Below are 8,927 nucleotides of genomic sequence, written 5' to 3' on the forward strand. Positions count from 1 at the left end.
TCCTTCCATAAAGTAACTCATAGGGTGCCATATTGATCGTTGACTGGTAGCTATTGTTATAGGAGTACTCTATAAGTGGCAAATACTTACTCCACGATCCTCTGAAGTCTAGTACACAAGCGCAACTTATCTTCTAAAATATGTATGGTACAATCGGACTGACCGTTGGTCTGAGGATGAAATGTCGTACTAAGGCTTAACTTGGTACCCAAAATCTCGATGTAAGCTTCCCCAAAATCTCAATGTAAACACCGATCCTCTATCTGATACTATGGTCTTAGGGATTCCATGCAGTTGTACAATTTCTCGAACATAAATGTTTGCGTACTGGTCTGCAGTGTACGTAGTCTTGACAAGCAGGAAGTGAGCTGACTTGGTTAGTTTATCTACCACTACCCAAGTCGAGTCGTGTTGCTTATTTTTTAATGGTAATCATGTCACGAAGTCCATGTCTATATTGTCCAACTTCCATTCCAGAATACTAAGTGGTTGCAATAAGCCTGCAGGTTGCGGATGTTCTGCTTTTACTTGCTGGCATATAAGACATTTGGACACATATTCTGCTATGTCTTTCTTCATTCCTGCCCACCAATATAGTGCCTTAAGGTCGTGAGTCATCTTGGTCGATCCCGGGTGAATAGAGTATGTGGTAGTGTGTGCCTCATCTAAAATATTCATTTTAATTCCATGGTTATTCGACACGCATACCCGACCCTTATATCTCAAGAACCTCTGTCCTGATATAGAGAAATCTGTGGCCTTGCCTTCTTTGACTGCATCCATATGTGTTACTAATGTGTCATCATGCCCTTGCCCGATCCGTATATCTTCTAATAGATTTGACAGGATGGACAAGTTCGCCAGTTGACCAATGACTACTTCTATTTCGACATTGATCAGCTCTTGCTGTAGCGACTTTTCTATTTCGAATAATACTTCTAGATTTCCGTAACTCTTTCGACTTAGTGCATCTGTAACTATGTTATTCCTGGGTGGTATAGGATTTCACAGTCGTAATCCTTTACTAGTTCTAACCACCTGCACTGCCTGATATTCAGCTCTTTCTATGTGAAGAAATACTTTAAGCTCTTGTGGTCCGTATAAATCTCACACCGTTCTCCATAAAGATAGTGGCCCCAGGCTTTCAATGCGAAGACCACCGCTGCCAACTCCATATCATGTGTTGGATAGTATTGCTCATATTCCTTCATCTGCCTTGAGATGTAGGTTATCATTTTGTCATTTTGCATTAGCACATAACCCAAACCTTGCTTTGACGCATCACAGTATACTACAAATTTGTCGTTGGGTGTCGGTACACAAAGTAATGGTGCTGAGCATAGCTTATCCTTGAGAAACTGGAAGCTCTCTTCACATCTATCCGTCCAGTTGAACTTTTGTTGTTTCCGGGTTAGGTTGGTAAGTGGAGTGGCTATCTTAGAAAAATCTTCTACAAATCTTCGATAATAGCCTACTAGCCCGAGAAAACTTCTAACTTCTGACACATTCTTAGGTCTTGGCCAATCCTTCACAACCTCTACTTTAGCTGGGCCTACAACAACTGCATCCTTGGATACTATATGGCCAAGGAATGCTACTTGCGAAAGCCAAAATTCACACTTCTTGAACTTGATGTAAAGTTGATGCTCCTTTAGTCGCATCATAGTCAATCTTAAATGTTCCTCGTGCGCGACTTCATCCTTGGAGCACGCCAAAATATCGTAAATGAACACTATGAAGAATTTTTCCAAGTAATCCTTGAAGACCTGATTCATTAAGTCCATAAATGCAGCTAGATTGTTGGTAAGACCTAAAGACATAACTAGAAACTCATAATGTCCATATTCAGTTCTAAAATTTGGCTTTGGTGTATCCTCTTCCCGTACCTTGAGCTGGTGATAACCGGACTGTAGATCAATCTTAGAAAACATGGTCGCTCCTCGGAGTTGATCAAATAAGTCGTCGATCCGGGGTAGCGGGTACTTGTTCTCAATCGTCACTTTGTTTAGCTCACGGTAATCTATACACATCCGCATGCTTCCCTCCTTATTCTTCACAAATAGAACTGGTCTTCCCCATGGCGAATGGCTTGGTCTGATGAAACCCAAGTCTAAGAGTTCTTACAACTGCGTCTTTAACTCCTTGAGTTTGATTGGTGTCATCTGGTATGGTGCCTTTGAGATAGGCTCGGTTCCCGGTACTAGTTCGATTATGAAGTAAATTTCCTGAGTAGGCGGTAACCCTGGTAAGTCGTTAGGAAATATTTATGGAAATTCCTTTATAATGCGGACGTCTCCAACCTTTAGTGGTGTTTCATTTGCACATCTGTGATGCTTGCTAAGAATGCGTGACATCCTTTCTCTATCATCCTTTGAGCATTGAGAGATGAGATAAGTGGTGTCCATAGTCTTGAAACCTTTCCAATAAAACATAGTTTTTGATCGTTAGGAGTTTCAAATGTCACTTGCTTACATCTACAATCGATGGTTGTGCCATGCCTTGCTAGCCAGTCCATGCCTAGTATTACGTCGAAGTCTTTGATTTCTAGCTCTATTAGGTCTCCTTCTAGTTTTGTGCCCTCGATTTTGATTGGCACACCTCGTACTATTCCTGATGATAGGACTACTTCCATCGAAGGCAATTCTGTCATAAACCTAGTTCTAAATCATTCACAAGGTTTGTATAATTTCTCTATCATTTCTAACGAGATATACGAGTGTGTTGATACCGAATCAAACAATACTGAACATATATTTTTGAGGATAGGAATCTGACTTGTGACCCCTTTTTTACTAGCTTTGGCTTCTCCCTGGGTTAAGGCAAAGACTCTGGCTGGAACCATCTTGTTGTCTATGTTTTCTTCTTGTTTGAGCTATGGACATTCCTTATTCCAATGACCTTCCTGGCCACAATTGTAACAACCTTTGGTGTTCGCATGACAATCCCCAGGATGTTTTTTCTGGCATTTGGAGCATTGCGGGTATTCTACATAACTTGACCTATTATTTCCATTGCTATTATCTTCTCTTTTGTCACCATCAACCTGCTTACTATTAGGATGCTTCCTCTTCTGGCCGTTATTGTTGTGCTGGTGGTTGTTGTTGTGGTTCTGGTCATTCTGCCTCTGATTCTGCTACTTAGGTTCAGACTTGTTGGCCTCCTCCTTACTAACATATGCCTGAAGCCTTTCCACTTCAATAACCGTTTCTAAAGCATCGGCGTAAGAAATGGTTCCAGGATTTTCCTGCTTGACTCCTAGCTCAATCTTTGCTCTGAGTCCCCTGGTGAACTTTGGGACCCTCAAGAAATCAGTTAGGACATCCTCTGGCGCGAACTTGGCTAGTCGATTGAACTATTGAGCATACTCGACTATCGTTAAGTTTCCCTGCTTCAGACTGATGAACTCTTCTACCCTCGTAGCGATGACTGTCGAGTTGTAATAATTCTTGTGAAATAGTTCCACAAATCTAGTCCATGTCATGGTGGCGACGTCGTGAGTTTGATGCACAAAACCCCACCAGATTCTGGCATCCTTCTTCAGAAGAGACAAAACGTAGGATATGCGATCTGCGTTGCTGAGGTTCATATGTGCTAGGATCGGCTCTACATTCCTAAGCCATTCTTCTGCCTCGAAGTAATCTGTTGTCCCTTCAAAGTTTGGAGCGTGCTGGTTATGGAAATGCTCATAGACTGGCTCTATGTACTGAGCTGGATAGGGTGCATAGTTTGCCATCGGCCATCCCCCATATGGACCTACTTGTTGGGGGTGCTTGAGCCGCTTGCTAAGGCTGCGGTTGCGGCTGAGGCAATGGCTGAGTTTGAGTCTGAGGCTGCGGCTGAGTCTGTTGTTGTTGTTGCTACGACAATTCTTCCACTTGTTGACGTAGCTGGATAATCTCAGCGGTGTTGTCAACCAGAGGTGGTGCATTTCTGGTGGCAGCAGCATTGGTAGCATGTGTTCCCCTTCTTCGAATTGAAGGGGCATTGTTAGTCTCGTTGGCGGTGCTGGAGGCATTGCCGGCTATTCGTGCAGGCCTTCTAAGCGACATCTTCAGCAAAGTTCTAACAGTCGAGAAAAACATGTTAGAACTTACCCTAATAGGTTCTAAGGAAAAACTTAGTCTAAGAAAACATAACTCGGACCTAACAGTTCTGATTTCTTATGAAAAATTATGTAAGCCTTCTTTATAACTAGGGTGTGTTTCTAAACTTAGAAAATTTATCCATATTTATTATCTTCTAAGTCCATTTCTAACCATCCTATATGACTAAATTCTCAAGCTCGAAACTCGTCGTTGTTCCAAAGTTAACCACATTGAGGGGGGGCTGGGATCAGTAAAATTGTTCCCACTACTATGGCCCCTTAAACTCTCAGTACAGAACTCGGTCCATTGATTTGTATCCATCCTCACTGAACTTAGTCATTATCTATTGAATTTATTATTTATTATGATTGTAAAAAAAAAATCAAACTCATACATGTCATTCAAAAATAACAATTTATTCATTTGGAAAAGGGTTTTCACTAAGTACAATCATAAATAAATAAAGAAATAAGTAAACTAAACTAAAAAAAAAACTAGGGTAAATCTAAAAACCAGGATCTTCTACATCTGACCGTTCATCTAGCATATCATCATCTATTTCTTCATAATCATCATTGTCTTGAGCCTCAAAATTACCTCGGGGAATATTCATCAAGATACAATCCTTTTGTTCATTTGTGAATTGAAATTCAAACTTAGAGGTGAACCTAAGTATGATAAAATAATATCTCATGGCTACCGGTAAATCATCCTCATCACCTATAGTCTCCCATAATTCTTTAATATTGAAATTACAGAAGGAAAATCTTTAGAAAGCCTAATTACTAGGACATATTATTCCATAGCTCTCATCATAATTTGCTTAGTAGTTTGAAGGTGAACTATCCCCTTGTGAAATAGGATCATTCTTTGAGTGATTTTTTCTAACACTCCTATTGTATTCCTTGGCTCTCTAATCCTCTTCAATGCCTTAATGGCTCGGATATCATGATAGGTCAAGGCTCCATCCATTTTAACTGAAAATATAATGGCTAAAACGTTAGCTATTAACATAAACATAATAATCATAACATAAACACTTACATTGGCGGTTAGATCTGGAGCTTTTGCGTGTGTATAGAGGAGAACTTCATGCATATGAATTGTGGGCTCTGATATCAACTGTAATGCCCTGATTAATTCTAGACCTCAGACAATTAAAAACTACTAAACATAACTACTATTTTGGAATACATACATACATAAAATATTAGAACTTGATTAAAAATCCAAAATACAGTACGGAATACAAAATAAGGTATGGGTACCCATTGTTTAGTACATAAAACATAAAAACATAAACTTTAATCAATCATTTAAATACTAAGTGCAGAAATACATAAAACATAAATTAAAAGACTTGAAAACAATGTCATCCTCGATTTTCCAGCAGTCCATTCAATCAATCCATCCCTAATACACATGCCAAGCTGCCACAAATTTGTCCCGCCTTCCAAGTTCATTTTCTTGCACCATCTAAAATAAAAGGAATGAGCCTAATGCCCAGCAAGGAAAATCTACTAAGAACATATATCATAAATCATAAGACTATGTCATAAAACATATACTATAAAATATATGACGTAAAAACGTATATCATATAGGACTACAATATTAATGGCCATTAACTCATTACCGTAGCATGTGATAAAACCATCTAGATCCTCAATCTACTAATCGAGGAAGGTTAGATCACAAAATAGTATATGATAACACATCTAGGTCCTCAGTCTACTAATCGAGTTAGGGTAAATTATAACTTTACTCCACGATAATGATAAAAACCTTGGGGGTTTGCTATCTAAGCAACTATAAGCCCCAAGTGACTACAAAACATATTTATACATATAACATATCAACATAACATATCATAGCATATAAACATATCATAAGACATATAATCTAACCTATTTTCCTTACAAAAACTAGGATATTAGAGACAAGAACGGGATTGGAACACTCCTAAAACCAACAGTAAAATCTATAAGTATCTAAAAAGAAGAGATGAAAAAAAAACTAAGCCATTAAGATAGAAACTTACTGAAAAACCTTAAGTTTCAAGGAGCTTAAACACCTAACCAAAAACCATAATAATAAGTTAGGAACTGAAAGAAAAATGGAAGAAAATAAAAGAACTATGATGGATTAAACCTGAGGATAAGAATACCTTGGATGAGCTAGAACTCCGATCTACACCTCGATACCGAAAAGACAATCTATTCTTCTTCCCAAGTGTTTATAAAAGCTTAGATTGGAAAAGCATTTAACCCAAAACCTAAGTGTTTTCTCTCTAGAGTAAACTTAGTAGCTTGGAGGCTCTAAAGAATGCTTGAATGATGAGTGAAATGGATGAGTACTAGGTCCTATTTATAGAGTTCAAGGAGTGAAACTAACCCCTTTTAAAATGAATAATAATTGAAATGATTTGAAGTTTTGTTTCAACAGATGCTCAGAACTCGGTCAAAAACGTTCAAGAGCAAGTCCAAGTGGTTGGGGGCTATTTCTAATTTAAATCCACAAATATTCAAAAATGACTCCAGTAGCCGATATATCGCTTACCCTAGGCGATATATTGCCCCTACCTATGTCCCGTGCTTTTGTGTTTTCGTTCGTGTGAAGTCGACGTGTTTTCCGTATCTCCTGTTGGCGACATATCGGCCCCTATAGCTGGGATATATCAGCATACAGTGATATTTCAAACACGTTTTTGCACTCTTTTAGCACATTTTGAATTTGTTTAAACAACTTTGACTGAGTAAAACGTGATCTTAACAGCTACTGGAAGGTTTTAGAGCTTCTAGATTCATCCATTATTAAATTATTCATCTAAGATCCTTAAATCCTTAAATAAACATGCTTATGACAAGTGTCACGTTCTTATTAATTCGATCTAAACCTTAGGTTAAAATATATGATATTTCTATGACCAGCTATATTATTAAAACCTTATGTTATAATTAATATTTCTAAAATCTATAACTAATTCTATTTGTTTCCAACTAAATCCCAGCTTGAACCAATATCCATGAAAACTAAAATACTACTACTACTACTACTACTACTATCTAGCTAAATAAAATTATGAGACACTACACTAGTGTTTTGCCAACATACCTCGAGCTCCTCTGAATGAGCTCACTTAGATGACGCGCTCTTGGCCCTTCGTAGCCTGGGGCATCGACCTTATCGGGTCCCTGCTTACGACAAAAGGAGGAGTGAAGTTTGCGATAGTGGCGGTCGACTACATAATGAAGTGGGTCGAGGCCGAGCCACTCGTTACTATCACTTCCAAGAAGGCGCTGAACTTTCGTCATTAAGAACATTGTTTGCTGTTATGGGCTCCCCAGGAAGATAGTCTCCAGCAACGGTATGTAGTTCGATAGTGAGGTTTCCACGGACTTCTGTTAGAGACATGGAGTCATGAAAAGCTTTTCTTCTGTCGCCCACTGATATCGCCCAATATACTCCTAAGCAGTTGCAGTAGTAATCGGGCTATGTCGTATTAACAGAGAGGTAAAATACAAGTAAAAAGAAAGATTAGTATATTAGAAATAATAAACTTGAAATAATGTAACTTTGAAAAAGAATATATTTTTTAAACACTAAATAAACAAAATTGAGAAATTAGAATCAGAAAGAAAATATGGAAGACATAAGTTTCATTCATGCAAACATATATATATATATAGATATTAATAAAATTGATTCATTCTACTCAACTATAATTATACACCATTAATTATAGTTGGAAAATATATATAATAAAGCTCACCTTAAAATATGTTCTTAATTAAATTATATTAACTTTTAATTTTAAAAATCTATCATATTATATACCTTAGAGCAACAAAATACCAAAGGAAAAATGCAGTAAAAAGCATATAATATAATAAATATACTAAATGAAATCAAGAGCCTAAATTACATAAGAAGAGCATGACTAGACTTATGTAAAAGACACTAATAAATTTAGAATAAAAATTAGAAGAAAATAAATTTAATTGTAACAAAGATATAGAAATGAAGAACAAAATAAAGAAACAATATATTAAAAATATAATGTGAAACATGAACTTCACTCTAGCTTATCCACAAGAGAATTTAGCCTACAATAGGCATTGTTTTCACTAAAAAAAAAGTGTAAAGGAAATGAAAGAAAAATAGGAAAAATAATGTTTTTCTCTCTAACTATACTCTCCACCCTTAATTCCACAATTTGATGATTTTTTCCTACATTTGGCTCTCTATTTATAATGGAAATATGACCCAAAATGTGTTAAAATCATGTACAAAAGAGTGGGAAAAATGGCTTCAAAATTGGTGCAACGTGGGACAAGTGGGAGACAAGTTGCAGCAGTAAAGGAGACACGTTGGCCACGTGTCACGCACCGATTGTCTCGACTGGTGGATTGTTGGGTCGTGGGGGACAAATGCCAAGCAAGTGGGGAGCATCTCAGTGACATGGCACTCGTTGGTTGGCTCTGCATTGGAGTGCGTCAGGCGCATGGTAGACAACTGACAGGCGAGTGGGATAGGTGGCGTCTCCAGGTTGGCTAGGCAGGCAGCATGGCAGGAGGCTTCAGGTGGCTCCGGCTCGGCTGGCTGTGCAGCTCAGCTCGGCTCCGTTAGGTGTTGGCAGCTGAAGGCTTTGGGCCTGGGCTTATTTGGGCAATTTCATCTTCAAAAATGCCATTTTTTCATGTTTTCTTCAATTTTAATTCTTTCTTTCTTCTTTCTTCTTTCTTTGTTTCAAAATACATTTTATTTCCTGAAAGTTAAACACAAATTAGATTAAAATTAATATTTTCAAATATAAAATATATGACAATAAATCCATAAAAA

The sequence above is a fragment of the Humulus lupulus genome, chromosome 6, assembly GCF_963169125.1.
Source record: "Humulus lupulus chromosome 6, drHumLupu1.1, whole genome shotgun sequence".
Lineage (NCBI taxonomy): Eukaryota > Viridiplantae > Streptophyta > Magnoliopsida > Rosales > Cannabaceae > Humulus > Humulus lupulus.